Genomic DNA, 16,118 nt, shown 5'->3' with positions numbered 1-16,118 from the left:
CCCAAAACTTCAAAAACATTGAACCATATAAGAATTCCTCCTCTTATCCAATTTGTTGTTCAACTGACCCAGAGAGGAGCTTCTAGCCGCTCTGTCAATTTAAAACGACAGCGTTTCTCCCCCCACCCCACCTTCTTCTTTGCCAAGCAATCTCCTGGCTGAGAAGTGAGCCGATCAGTTGGGAGACTTCTTGGCTCCTCAACATAAAGGGAGAAGTCTTGTGTTTTTTTTCTCTTCTTTGACAAGTGAGTCTTGATTTTTTCCTTCTAGCCGATCAGCTGGGAGTCGGGAGGCAGCAATAGATTGGGGGAGGGGCCAAGCACATTTTTTACTACCGGTTCTCCGAACTACTCAAAATGTTTACTACCGGTTCTTGCGAACTGGGGAGAATCAGTAGTAACCCACTACTGCTCCTGTCATACTTCATTCTACCTTCCCCTCTTGAAAACTTCCTATAGATATGTTCCAAAGGAAATTCTAGCTATGTCCAATTTTGCCATTTAACCACTCACCAAGTCCAAACAATTACCCTGTGTAGAACCAACTATTGGATAGCATTGACAACTGGTGCAATTCATGTCTTCAGTAAGAAATTACTTTTAGAGTTGACATCACTTCAGGGTCTTGATGATACCTGATACAAAGGATGTGATGCAATATGCTGAGTTGTCAGTCTGTCTTACTTCTCCCTGAAGCCAAATCAAAAGAGCTTGCAGCTCAAGATCTACATCTCATGCCTAGTTCAGGGACTTTTGCCAGATCTGGAGAAACAGAAGAAGCATTTCAGGAATGAATATCAAAATAAGGTAAATTTTACAATATAAAATCATTCCCCACTCGTTAGCAAGGATCATGTCTTAAAATTACCTGCTGGACTGCGGTAAGAATAACATGGTCAAAGTGTAATTTAGTCAAATAAGCCCACATGTTATCTCAATATATTTTAAAGATTGAGTGGCTCAATATTTAGGGGCAAACTGAAGATGACAGAACTGACAACCATTCACAAATTCAGAGGCAGGACAGTGAAGTAATGACAGCTGAATAATTCTCATGATTGCATCATCCATATAAGTGATGACCGGGTTCAGGTTGCAATCGCTAAATCCATTCCTGATTAGTTCTTTCTCCCTGAAATGACTTGTATTGTGCTTTTCATAATTAATCATACAAAACAATGTTCACTATAAACACCCATTTTCAATTCATATTTAAATCTAATGAAATGTTGAAAGGAACGTCTCCAATTTCCTTTCTCTTTTCTCAATCTTCCTACATTCTTTCCATTTCCTGACTTTTCACCTTTCTTCCTCTCTGCCTATTTCCTTTTGTTTCCTTTGCTTAATTAAAAGATTGTATTTTATTGGAAACAAAGAAACAATGCTCTGAATATCCATATGTTTAAAAATTAATTCAAAATATGTGGCCTCAGTTAAGTTACATAATCTCTCTATTAAGTCCCTCCAATTTATTGCTATGTAGGGCCTGCACACATCACTTTAAATCAGATTCTGAAAATGATAATGGCATATGTTTAGCATTTGACCCCCAGAGCAAATGTGCCTACTAGCTAAAAACGATGAAGCTAGTGCAACATATAATACTTCTCAGATTTTAAAGCTAAAGTGTAATATTTTTCTGAAGATTCAGCTCTTATTCAATGTTATAAATGTAATATTAATTAAGAAACAAACCCATAAATTATTTATTGTTGTTCTAAGTGCAATATCAAGTGCACTATCCTTTCTTCACTCTCCTTTTGTTTAACTCTTGATAGAAGAAAATCCACCACAGAACTAAAATTATAAATATTCAGAATACAGAGACCATTGTGGGAATTCCTGGCTTTAACTTTCATTAAGGTTCACTTGCTGATCTACAATAAACAGCTCAGTGAAGTTATTTGTCAACATGGCATGAAATATCAGCAGTTTGCTGATGGTACACAATTATATATTTCCATCTTGGACCAACCAAGTGATGATCACAAGATTCTTTTCCAGTGTCTGGAGTCTTTATGGGTCTGAATAGGAAATAACAGACTCCATCTTAATCCTAGCAAGATTGAAAGGATATGGGTCTTAGAGCTTCCTTGGTATGGAGGGGTTCTATATTTAATTCTGAAAGGGAACATTCTCTCTTAAAACGATTTGGTGTGCAATTTGGCAGTCCTCTTAGAAACACAGGACTTACTCAAGGAACAGGTGGAACCTATTCTGAGATAAAGAGGCCATATTCACAGTCACTCATGCCTTACACACTTCTTACTTGGACCACTGCAATTAACTTGACACAAGGGTGCCCTTGGACATAATTTAGAAATTGTAATTGGTTCAGAATATGACAGTACAAGCAAGTGTGTCCACATAATACTATTGCCTCCTAACTTGCACTACTTCCAGATACAATTCAAGGTGCTGGTTACTCTCTATAAAATCCTAAATGGCAAAACAGGACTTGGCTATTTGTAGGATTGCTTCCCTCTGCTCATCTTACTAGATCCAGCAAATGCACATGCTTGAAATCCTTCTGTGAAACAGAGTCAACTAGCAAGACTTAGATGATATGCCTTTTTGATTAGTGACACTTGCCCTCTGGAACCATATTCCTCTCTAGTTTGCTGAGCCACAATCCTGTTAGCTTTTTAAAAGTTTTGAATACTTGGTTGTTCTCTTGATTAATTTCACAAACTGCACCCGGATTTTTATATATAGTAAATAGTAAATATATTGACTTCCTCCAGGCTCTATGAACTACCAAATCTGTCCTGCAAAAATCCAGTTTACCCCTAGATGGCAGCAAAGAGTAATATCTAGCTCTGCTCTCATCTGGTGATTGGGATTGTTCCAATTCAGATCTAGTTGCTCCCTAGTAGAAAGCTCTATGGATGTCTAAGGATAACAGGGAACCATCTCACCAAGATATTTTCTGATAAATCAACACTTTGTGAGAGGGTTGCTTGCTCTGTAGAACTTAACTTCCAGTGCATTTTGTAACCAGCCATTTTGTAACCAGCCAAGTTCTATAGAGCAAACACATTTTAAACAAAATGCCTCATTGCAGCCTGGTAGATAGGCTGCAGCACACTTTAGAAATTAATCCTTCCCTCCACAGCAGCAATCCTTCCCAAAATTTTATAATTTCTACTTTTTCAATCACTGATGAATAAATGTTTTATTTATCCACTGAAATATACTTTGAGCAAATTGGATGGGGCTGATACTGGCCATCCAATTTGGTTGGGAGGGTGGTTTGCAAGAGAGATGAGGAATTCACCCCAGGGCAGTTATTGCTAGAGAGAAAGAATTCCACTTTGCTGGGCTGCAAGAGAATTTTCAGGAGAGGTTTTGCTTGATGGAAGAAGAAACGGGGTGGGATTCAAAAGTATATTTGAAATGTATCAATAGGTGGCATACCTCTTTCTTTGTCCCCATCTCACCCCCACCTGCCCCAGGGCTATGTCAAATGAAGAACAGTCCCAAGCCTAGCCCTGTCCTCTCTCAGATTTTACTCCTGCCATGTTACCACCTCTAACAAAGTGTGGAAAACCTAAGTATTCAGTTGGGCTAGAAGAAGAATGAAAAAAGAAGCAAGACTTCATTACTTTCTTACCCCACCAGTATACAACCCAAACTAACTTTGCCCTTCCTTACTATTCCAGGGAACAAACAAATCAGAGTAATAGCAGTTAAGTTAGTTTGGGTTGTATAGAGTTGGGATAAGAAAGAGATGAAGTCTGAATTTCTCATATTATCAGCAAACTAGATGCTGTTGGTGATAGAAAATACTGAAAAAGATGAGATTGTTTAAGTAAGGGGTACTTTGCAGAAATACAAGTACTTGGCCTCAAAATGGCACAAGACCTGGATGATAATAAAAATATTTTTCCTCAGAGAATCTCTCTGCTTGAGTGTATGGCATTTCTCAGGCAGCCCATAAAGCTTGCTCCTGGATTTGAGGCTTTTCCTTCACCCTGGAGCTGTAATTACTAAGGGGAAAGCAGAACTTGAGAATACATTCATCATCACACAGCCAATCCAGCAGCTGAAGAACCTCTCCAGTGTTTCAGTGTACTGCAAAACTTATTGCTTCTTTCTTGATAATTATAAACAAAATAAATAACGCAAAGATGAAAAAGATGATAAATTAAGCAAACTGGTTCGCTTTGCAAAATGATTATGAGTCACATAATGTATTTTCTTGATCCAGAATATAAATATAGGGTATATACATTCCATGTGAAACACCATACTGCATTTTTTAAAGGCAGAACAATAAAACTATAATTCAAATATCTCCTCTGCTTCAAAATCATACAGAGAATTCCTTTTACCTTTTAGCCTCAGCTGCATAGCAGTAAATTGAAGACTAGAATGTCACCAACTAAGCAGATTTATTACATTATGAAATTATATATTAAGATGGGCAAAACCCATAACTCTTTACACCACCAAATCATGAAGAAGAAGCAGTTTCACAAAATAGTTCCCATTACTTGTTCTAGTGACTCATATTTCCAAATTTTAAAAAATAGGCAATAATTCATCAGGTGCTTAAAGGTACTGTGGAGTTCAACCCAGAATTCTCACTTGAGGCACAAATGCCAAGACTCAATTTATTCCACTTTGGAGCTATCATGCAAAGAGTCAGAAATCTGGAGAAGGGTCTTATACTGAGAAGGGTGGAAGGAAAGCAAAGAAGAAGACAGTCAGAAGGAAAGTGGGTGGATTTAAATGCAGTAGTGATCAGTGCACTATTGGAAGACCTTAATGTTAGGAACAGATTGTTATGGAGAAAATTTGTCTATGAGATTGCAATGGCACATAATCAATGTGATATTGGAATAAAACCAGGAATAAATCATTTCCAACTCAGTCGTTCAGTCCCTAATCAGCTCACGGCTGGATTATTGTAATGTGCTCTGCATGAGGCTACCATTGAAGAGCATTTGGATGCTGCAGATGGTGCAGAGTGTGGCAGCACAGGCAGTTTTGGGGACCCAAGAATAGCCCCTATAACACCACTGCTCTGCAAGCTACATTGGTTACCAGTCTGCTTCTGGGTGCAATTTAAGGTGTTGGTGATCACCTTTAAAGCCCTTCATAGATGGGTCCAGGTGCTTGAGGGACTGTCTCACCCCACATTTATCTACTCACGTTTGCATGCTTTTGGACTGCTAGGTGGGCAGAGGCAAATAATGTAAATTATAGTTCATCTCTATGGAGGGAAAGACATGATTTGCCAATTGACTTAGCTACAAAGATTGGCAAACTGCAAACTGCTATTCATATCAATAATTGATCTATATACATCTGTTTGCACAGAGATAAAATTATTCAGCTGCCTTCTAAGAATTTGCAAACTCTGTCTTCATTAATAACTGCTCTGAAATGGATTCAATTCCCTCCAAAATCAAGTGATACATCGAAAAGAACAGTTCCGGCAAACACACTGACAATGGTTCCTCTGAGAATTGGTCAGTCTTTAGGCACATTATTTTTATTTATTTATTTATTTTGTCACAACAGTATATATAAGCATAAGCATGAAATAACTATAAGATATATAAGCATATATATAAGCATAAGTATGTAATAACTATATGAAATTTGGATACAATCAAAGGGAACATTAGGACAGGAACGGTACGCACGTTGGTGCTCTTATGCACGCCCCTTATAGACCTCTTAGAAAAGGGGTGAGGTCGATAGTAGATAGTTTTTGGTTAAAGCTTTGGGGATTTGGGGAAGAGACCACAAAGTCTGGTAGTGCATTCCAGTCATTAACAACTCTATTACAGAAGTCATGTTTTCTGCAATCAAGATTGGAGCGGTTCACATTAAGCTTAAATCTATTGTTGTGATTGAAGCTCATGTATTGTTGTATTGAAGCTGAAGTGCTCGTGTATTGTTGTGATTGAAGCTGAAGTGGTCTTTAACAGGAAGGACATTGTAACAGATGATTCTATGAGTTATACTCAGGTCCTGTCGAAGGCGACAGAGTTCTAAATTTTCTAAACCCAGGATTTCAAGTCTGGTGGCATAAGGTATTTTGTTGTAATCAGAGGAGTGGAGAACTCTTCTTGTAAAATATTTCTGGACATGCTCAATTGTATTTATGTCAGAAATGAGGTGTGGGTTCCAGACAGGCGAGTTGTATTCAAGAATTGGTCTAGCAAATGTTTTATATGCTATACTTAGTAGTGTAATCTTTCTGGAGAAGAAGCTACACAAGATTAAGTTTACAACTCTTAAAGCCTTTTTTGCAATGTAGTTGCAGTGGGCTTTGGCACTTAGATCATTTGATATGAAAACTCCAAGGTCTTTAACGGGGTGGGGGTCATCTGCAAAGTAATGTCCATTGAGCTTGTACTTAGTGTTTGGGTTCTTTTTTCCAATGTGTAAGACAGAGCATTTGCTGGTTGAGATTTGGAGTTGCCAAGTTTTTGACCATTCTGACACAAAGTCAAGGTTTTTTTGAAGGGTAGCTGTATTGTTGGTAGTGTTAAATAGTTTGATGTCATCAGCAAAGAGAACACAATTACTTATAATATGGTCACAGAGATCATTAATGCACAATATGAAGAGTGTTGGTCCAAGAACGCTGCCTTGGGGAACGCCACTAATGACAGGAACAGAATTTGATAGGGCACTGTCAATTTTGACCACTTGTTGTCTGTTTGACAGGAAAGCTGTAATCCAATTGTGGAGGGGTCCAGAGATGCCATAGGAGTTTTAGGAGAAGTTTGTCGTGTACCACTGAGTCAAAAGCTTTACAAAAGTCTATGTAAATAGCATCTATTGCTTTGCTCTGATCAAGATTTGTGGTCCATATGTTTTTGCAGTGAAGAAGTTGTAAATTACATGATAATTTTTTTCTTAAACCAAATTGTTTATTAGAGAGTAGGTTGTTTGTTTCTAGGTGGAGGGTAATGTATTGGTTGATGATGGATTCCATAACTTTACAGGTAACGCAGCATAGAGAGATTGGTCTGTAATTTTCAACTAGGCTGGGGTCTCCTTTTTTGAAGACAGGTATGACCGTGGCTAGTGACCAAAGTTTGGGAAGAGAGTTGGTCCTGAAAGCTTTTTCAAAGATTATGCTTAGGGGTTCTGCTATATTAGTGGAAAGTTTTTTTAAGAAGTATGCACATACACCATCAGGAAAGTTGTTTTAACTTGCTTTGTTTTCTTCCCTGAACACCATGAACTACACCAATATCAGTTTGTTCAAGTAAGATCATAAAGTAGTAAATGAAATTGAAATGAAAACAACAAAAAAACCACAGTTCTTTGAGGAAACAGCGACTTCCTGCACCACCCTCGTTGCAATCCTGCCTAAAGTGACAGGAGAAACTGGGCAGATCACTGTCCTTCCAACTCATCACCAGCTCACCTTGAAAGACCATATATGGAACATAGAGCAAGGTAAGGGTAGACAGAAGATAGAAACACTATTTTCATACTAGATCAGAAAGATCCCAAGTTAGCCAACCTCAGCCATGAGCTGAGAATAAGAGAATATATGTACTATATCATAAAGACATGATCATAACCATTAGGAAGGGCCCCTATAGCTGAATTCAGGGAAGCATATTGCTATACCCTTTCTCTAAATTTTCAGTTCACAGAATATATGCTTCACTCTACAGATACTTTCTGAGAGATATGCAATAGATCAATAATCATTCAATCAATCTTCCAGTTGTCCAACAAAAAGCAGGAACAAAATCCCCAGTATAGGTCTCCTGCGTGAGCAGGGGGTTGGTTTAGATGTCCTCCAAGGTCTTTTCCAACTCTGTTACTGTTACTTCCCTTACTGCCCCAAACTGAAACTAAACTGAAATAAAAAGAAGCAGGAGTCTATTTTTTCCCTCTATGATTCTCTTGATATGCATAGAAAAACTTCTCCTAAAACTAAAATCCTACGGCATTTCAGGACCTCTTCACAATTGGATAAATGCCTTCCTGTCAAACAGACAAGAAGTGGTCAAAATTGGCAACACTCTATCAAGAAATCCTGTTCCTGTCAAAAGTGGCGTTCCCCAAGGCAGCGTTCTTGGACCAACTCTCTTCATACTATACATAAATGATCTCTGTGACCTTATCTCAAGTTATTGTGTTCTCTTTGCTGACGATGTCAAACTATTTAATACCACCAACAATACTTCTACCCTTCAAAAAGACCTTGACTTTGTATCCGATTGGTCTAAAACTTGGCAACTCCAAATCTCAACCAGCAAATGTTCAGTCTTACATATTGAGAAAAAAACCCCTAACACTAAGTACAAGATTGATGGACATTACCTTACAGATGACCCCCATCCTGTTAAAGACCTTGGAGTTTTCATATTAAATGACCTAAGTGCCAAAGCCCACTGCAACTACATCGCAAAAAAGGCTCTAAGAGTTGTAAACCTAATTTTATGCAGCTTCTTTTCCAAAAACTCTACACTACTAACCAGAGCATACAAAAGATTTGCTAGACCTATTCTTGAATACAGCTCACCTGTCTGGAACCCATACCACATCTCTGACATTAATACAATTGAACACGTCCAGAAATATTTTACAAGAAGAGTTCTCCGCTCCTCTGAAAACAACAAAATACTTTATACCACCAGACTTGAAATCCTGGGATTAGAAAACTTAGAACTCCACCGACTCTGACAAGACCTGTGTTTAACACACAGAATCATCTATTACAATGTCCTTCCTGTAAAAGACTACTTCAACTTCAATCGCAATAAAACAAAAGCAAACAATAGATTCAAACGTTATGTTAACCGCTTCAATCTTGATTGCAGAAAATATGACTTCTGTAACAGAGTTGTTAACGCTTGGAACTTACTACCTGACTCTGTGGTCTCTTCTCAAAATCCCAAAATCTTCAACCAAAAACTGTCTACTATTGACCTCACTCCATTCCTAAGAGGACATTAAGGGGCGTGCATAAGAGCACAAGCGTGTCTACCGTTCCTGTCCTATTGTTCCCTTTCGTTATATCAAATTAATACTTTTGCTTATATATATACATATTTTAGCCTATATTTTATATTTTATACATATTTTAGCCATATATATGTTTAAATGATATGTTGTTGTTTTTATGTCAATGTTTGTGTATACTGTTGTGACAAAATAAATAAATTTTTAAAAAACCCTGCCTTTTAAAAGACCTTGACTTTGTATCCAATTGGTTTAAAACTTGGCAATTCCAAATCTCAACCAGCAAATGCTCAGTCTTACATATTGGGAAAAAGAACCCTAACACTAAGTATAAGCTTGATGGACATTACCTTACAGATGACCCCCATCCTGTTAAAGACCTTGGAGTTTTCATATCAAATGACCTAAGTGCCAAAGCCCACTGCAACTACATAACAAAAAAAGTTCTAAGAGTTGTAAACCTAATTTTACGCAGCTTCTTTTCCAAAAACTCTACACTACTAACCAGAGCATACAAAACATTTGCTAGACCTATTCTTGAATACAGCTCACCTGTCTGGAACCCATACCACATCTCAGACATTAATACAATTGAACATGTCCAGAAATATTTTACAAGAAGAGTTCTCCGCTCCACTGTAAACAACAAAATACCTTATACCACCAGACTTGAAATCCTGGGATTAGAAAACTTAGAACTCTGCCGAATCCGACAAGACCTGTGTTTAACACACAAAATCATCTATTGCAATATCCTTCCTGTGAAAGACTACTTCAGCTTCAATCGCAATAATATAAGAGCAAACAATAGATTCAAACTTAATGTTAACCGCTTCAATCTTGATTGCAGAAAATATGACTTCTGTAACAGAGCTGTTAATGTTTGGAACTCACTACCTGACTCTGTGGTCTCTTCTCAAAATCCCAAAATCTTCAACCAAAAACTGTCTACTATTGACCTCACCCTATTCCTAAGAGGACTATAAGAGGTGTGCATACGAGCACAAAAGTGCCTTCCGTTCCTGTCCTATTGTTCCCTTTCATTATATCAAATTAATACTTTTGCTTATATATATACATATTTTAGCCTATATTTTATATTTTATACATATTTTAGCCATATATATGTTTAAATGATATGTTGTTGTTTTTATGTCAATGTTTGTGTATACTGTTGTGACAAAATAAATAAATTTTTAAAAAACCCTGCCTTTTAATCAGACCTTTAAAATCTCCATTCTGGTTAGTCAGATTCCAACTTCATTTTTGGGCAAACTTACACTTCCAGATAACTTATCTGAAATTTCAAGTTGAATAAAATTAAAATCCATTAAGATCCATCAAACTACTTGAAACTACTGGCAAATATTACATGTAGTTTTATAAAACCACTTTTAGAGGCTAAAATGAAAATTGTAGGTGAAAAAGACATTTGTTGCTTTTCTACTCAGAATCCAGTTCTTTTGTACAACAATTTAAGTGTGGTATATTCAATGGAATTCTGTGTTTTCTTTGTCCAAACTTGTCATAATGGTTTATTATAAGAAAGAGAAAAAACTTTTCAAGTTCCACCCTTGAATCCAAGTCAATTTTAGATGCAATTAAAAATAAAAAAGCTTCCACCATCATTCATTTTCATTCTCACTCTTGATCTATTTCAGGGTTTAAAATGACAACAAGGTTTAAATTTGCAGAGCACCTAGATGTGGCAAAAGAGGAGAAGAACTAAGACTGCTTATTTATCAACCAACTAAAGATTACTCACTTACATGAGCAAAGAGGAAATTTATTTTTCTTCTCCCACCAATCCTTTATTGCTACAGTGCCAAGCCAAATAGCACAGAGTAATTTTATGTTGGGTTCAGAAGAGCAATATGTGGATTTAGAATTGCTCATTTGTGTGCTTTAGAGGGTGGCTCTGGGCAGGTTTTTACCTGCCAGGCAACCTCACAAAGTTTGCTACAAAAGTACAAAGAAAGAAATCTTCCCTTGGAGATTTTGAAAAACAAAAAAGAAACCCATGGTATCTATGTGAAAAACGCAGTAAGTGTAAAATCTAAAATGGATTCAAGCGAACTGCTTTTATTTCATCTTTTTATAGAAATAAGACGGAATTCTCAGCTTTCCGATTACACCAAGGACCTTGTTTCCCACACAAAACAATTCCAGTCCTATCTACTTTTTCTTAGGAGTATCTTTAATTGTGATGGTGTGGATCAGAAATTACCATTTAGTACAATTCAGTAATTTAAGAATTTTTACTTGCATCTCTAACTTTACTGAATCATTAGAGTTGGACTTAATAGAACTGAAACAATTTAAAAAGGATAAAATGGTCTTACATCCAGCATATGTGTGTGTGTGTGTGTATGTGTGTGTGTGTGTGTGTATGTACCATGTTTCCACGAAAATAAGACCCTGTCTTATATTTTTTTGAACCTTGAAATAAGCGCTTGGCCTTATTGCCATGCACTCAAAAACCCAATTAGGCTTATTATCAGGTGATGTCTTATTTGGGGGTGGGGGAAACAGAGTATGTATGCATGTATGGATGGATGGATAGATGGATGGATGGATGGATTGAATGGACATATATATATATTGAAAGAACCCAAATGTAGCCTTAGCAACCAGGGGGTTTGTTATTGTCTTCTTTTAAAGTGTTTTTTTTTTACCTTCTTAACCTACAATCCAGGAGTTTTCTTACAGCCTCCCCTCAAAATTAGAATCAAGTTTTTTTTTTAATCTTTGAATAATATAGCTAACAGGCTAGACAGAATTTAAAATAATACACAGTATACATCCATATAAGAAATAGGTAATGTGCTATAGCTGTGCTCTGAAGGAACAAACCAGAATCTTAAGCATTCAATGCTTATCAGAAAAAAAGTAATGCATCTGCTCCATTAGATTTTCTCAACATCAAGTACAACTAATGAGCCTGGACAGCCCATCTATAGTTTGCTGACAATGTTATAAAACCATGAATTCTAATCTAGATAAGACAGCATTGGGAAGCAATAGCAGATAATGGTGTGCTGTACAAACTCAGATTGTACTATAACAGAACTTATTATTTGTATAAGATGTCTAATTCAATGTATTTGTTCCATATGTTTGCTACATAAACATAGTGTTTGTTACAGTAGATTGACTTCTGCTACTATATCTTAAGTATCTAAGGTAGTAATTGAATCTTCCAAAGCTATATTGTTGATAAAAGTGAAGCACTTGTTTACCTATAAAAGCATATCAGTTCCTGATGATTATATTGAAAGAACCATATTGATTACGGCATAGGAATATTCTCTACTTTTCTCCTGTGCCGCCTTTTGTTCTTTCAAGATTTATCAGGGTATATATTCTTTTAAATTAGATTAGATTAGAATTCTTTATTGGCCACGTGTGATTGGATGTACAAGGAATTTGTCTCTGGTGCATATACGCTCAGTGTACATAAAAAGAAAAGATACATTCGTCAAGAATCATAAAGTACAACACTTAGTGATAGTCATAGGGTACAAATACGCAATCAAATAATACTAGGAAACAATCAATATAAATCATAAGGATGCAGCAGCAAGTTACAGTCATATAGTCATAAGTGGGAGGAGATGGGTGATAGGAATGATGAGAAGATTAATAGTAATTTTCATGGAGACATCGACATATTGTTGGGTTGGAATTCCGGTCTCCTTTCACTATAGTTGCTGATAGCAAGATCATTTTGCTTGTACATTTTAGCTCTTCCTTATATGTCTATTTAAGAAAGTATATATGCTCAAGGGGAAATGGTTAAGTAGGTTACCACACAATTGATTAAGTCAGCAAGTGAAAAAATTAATGGTAGGAAACAACTGGACTTTTAATAACTTTCTAGATAGATTTTTTTAAAATATAAAAACCTTTAAAAAGTTCTTGTTCCTCTATTTAAGTTTAATCAAAAATGTGGCCTTAATAGAATTTAGCAAGCAGCTAGGTAACTTACTGTCTACATTTACTCTTTCCACTATGATTGTAACTACAATAGGTGCAGTACTATATTTAATGTTAGCCAACAGGTCAAGTGACTCCTCTCAAAATGTTCTTCCTGTCCCACTTTTGTCCCTGCTCCCATGATTGTTCACACAATAATGTAAGAGACATTATTGCCTAATTGGGAATTATACTATCAAGCAACGAATTTGATGTGGGTCAAGGAATGGATAACATTAAGAAATACTAGAATATTGACCTTAGGACATGATTTGTTACTGGGATGACATGCCTTCCTCTGGTATAAGGAAACGAAAACACAGGAGTATTTCAGAAGACATTTTATAAGAGAGGCCTTGTTATTAAATTGGGAGAAGATCAAGAGACAATATTATCTAAAAATTCCAGTCTAGTTATCAACTATTGAAGCATTCTCATACTCAATAATATTTAGAAAGGAACAAATTATTAGATATTGTGAGTTGTTGAATGAAAAGGGTGAACTCAAATCTAAGCAAGAATTAGAAGTACAAGGTATAAAAATGAATTGGTTTTCATATTTGCAAATACACTCTAGTTACGATAAAGATTCCAAAGCAGAAGGTTATTATAATAATTTGACTAAGTTAGATAAAATTTTAACAGGTACTGATAAAAAAATTAAAAAATTATACGGCCACTTACTAGAGGTTAAACTGGAAGAAGAACAAGTTAAAGAAACAATGATTGCTTGGGGGAAAAACTTTGGATGTGGGATTAATTTAGAGGCATGGCAAAAATTGTGGTTGCAAAACTATAAAATGACCATGTCAGCTGCGTATAAAGAGGATTTGTATAAGATGTTTTACAGCTGGCATCTACCCCCAACGAGAAATGCCAGAATGTTCAAGAATAAATCCGAAAAATGTTGGAAATGTCATCAGACATCTGGTTCATACTACCATATGTGGTGGACAAGCGTAGAAGCTAAAAAATATTGGACTAAAATCCACACATGGTTGGAAAAAATGATAAAAAAACATATCGACTTTAAACCAGAGGTTTTTTTATTGGGGATTATACCTGAAACTTATAATAGAGAAATGAGATACTTGATTGTGAATGTATTAACAGCGGCTAGAATTGTGTTTGCAAAAAATTGGAAAAATGAGAAAATACCAATGCAAGATGAAATTATCAAGAAAATAATGGAATGTGCAGAAATGAGTAAATTGACATTTGAAATCAGAGAACAGGAAGATAAACAATATTATAAGATATGGGATTTATTTTATCAATGGCTAGATAAAAAATATGTTAATGAAGTTTGATAGAGACATTTATAATGTAAGAATTGTTGAAATATACAAAATATAATGTAATATTATTGGTTTGAATTAAAAAAAGGAAATGAAGGATACAAATATAATTAATGTAAAATCTAGTACATTTTGATGAACCTTGATGAACGTATCTTTTCTTTTATGTACACTGAGAGCATATGCACCAAGACAAATTCCTTGTGTGTCCAATCACACTTGGCCAATAAAAATTCTATTCTATTCTATTCTAGTACATTTTATATGAAGTTAGGGAAGAAATATTTATAATTAAACAAAAGATTAATTGATTAAAATATTTGGACATATATTAGATTGGTAAAATGCAAAATAAGATAAATTGCATATTATGAATATGGTGAAATTGCACAAAAGTTTTTGTAACCAACCAACCAACACACTGTTTGTATTTTTATTGAAAAATAAAAAAAATTCAAAAAATATATATGTAAGAGGCAGAGTTTGTCCTATATATCACACTGCATTTTATCCATTTTCCTTGCTTCTAACTCTGTCTGTGGATGGCTATGTGTTCTTATAGGTTGCTAAGCAAAAATATGGAAGTTTTTTCAGTTTCCCAATATATGTACAGCCTTAACATTTCATGCTGATCTATCCAAATAGCAATCAGATTTTTCAATTCATCCAAGGTTAATAGGCACTGCTACCTTGCTTGCCTTTGGCCATATTAAAAATTCCTAATATTTAACTCTTCAGGCAGTATGTTGTTCTTTTTTCAAAATCATTTAAGCCAGGAACAGAAATCATATTTTGACCCAAGAAACTGAAATTGTTCTGGACAATGGTATTTTGAGCAGTATGCTAATAATATATGAGTCAAAGGGGTTTCTTTTCTTCCATTCAATTGTGTCTGATTTTTGGAGACTTCCTAGATAAGTCCCTGCAGGTTTTTTGGCAGGATTTCATGAATTATTTGCCATTGCCTTCTTCTTAGGACTGGGAGAGCAGTGATGGAATTCAATTTTTTTTACTACCGGTTTTGTGGGTGTGGCTTGGTGGGCGTGGTGTAGTTTGGTGGGCGTGGCTTGGTGTGTCTGGCATAGGAAGGATACTGCAAAATCCCCATTCCCTCACCACTCCTGGGGGAAGGCTATTGTAAAATTTCCATTTCCACCCCACTCTGGGGCCAGCCAGAGGTGGTATTTGCCAGTTCTCTGAACTACTCAAAATTTCCACTACCGGTTCTCTGAACTACTCAAAACTGCTTGTCAGAACCTGCTGGATTGCACCCCTATGGGAGAGAATGGCTAGAGTAAGATCATCCAGTTGGCTTCATGCCTAAAACTGGACTAGAAGTCATAGTGTACCAGTTTTTAGTCTGATGTCTTAAGCATTACACCGAACTGGTTCTCTTTCAAAGTGGATAGAATATCCTTAATAAAAGTGAACAGCTCACAATACATTTGCCATACACTTACATGAGCTGTAAAATTTACTCCCACTGGCAATTGGATTTCATTGATTCTATTAGAGGCTGATTAAACACACATTCTCTCTCTCTCTCTCTCTCTCTCTCTGTGTGTGTGTGTTTTTTTTAAAAAGCTGATTTTTTTTCATAGCTTTGGATGCAGGAGGATTCGTTATTCTGTCCATATGAGTAAATCCTCTCCCACAAATGCAAATCAACTCGAAATATTTAGTACTTTGACATTTGATTTTTCTTTTCCAGGCCTAAATAGATGAGATGTTTAGGATTTCTTAGAGATTACATTTGACATGTGGAATGAGATAGTTCACTAATAGTACCTTGCTCTGAATGGATTATTGGAGTTGACATTACCAATTGACAGTTCCAGAAAATTGCACAGGTTACTTCCCAAACATAGAAGCAGGGGAAAGACATATTAGCCTGAGC

At 36.0% G+C, this 16,118-nt stretch overlaps 1 protein-coding gene across 6 annotated transcripts in view; it reads right to left on the bottom strand.

Annotated features, from left to right (window-relative positions):
• The window catches only part of LOC131198656 (transmembrane protease serine 11E-like), a 68,174-nt gene that overhangs the window by 26,652 nt on the left and 25,404 nt on the right, over positions 1-16,118 (bottom strand). For 3 of the 6 annotated variants that reach the window (XM_058183531.1, XM_058183530.1, XM_058183534.1), the window contains exon 3: positions 635-761. The exons of 1 other annotated variant lie outside the window; for it this stretch is intronic. The gene's annotated coding sequence lies outside the window, so the exon portion shown is untranslated. Of the gene's footprint in view, positions 1-512; positions 762-16,118 lie in introns of all 6 variants that reach the window. 2 more of the 6 variants (XM_058183532.1, XM_058183533.1) reach the window with 1 other exon arrangement.

The sequence above is a fragment of the Ahaetulla prasina genome, chromosome 4 (genome assembly GCF_028640845.1).
Source record: "Ahaetulla prasina isolate Xishuangbanna chromosome 4, ASM2864084v1, whole genome shotgun sequence".
Taxonomy (NCBI): Eukaryota; Metazoa; Chordata; class Lepidosauria; order Squamata; family Colubridae; genus Ahaetulla; species Ahaetulla prasina.
The sequence above is the reverse complement of the archived record's forward strand: the minus strand, read 5'-3'. Positions and strand labels throughout refer to the sequence as shown.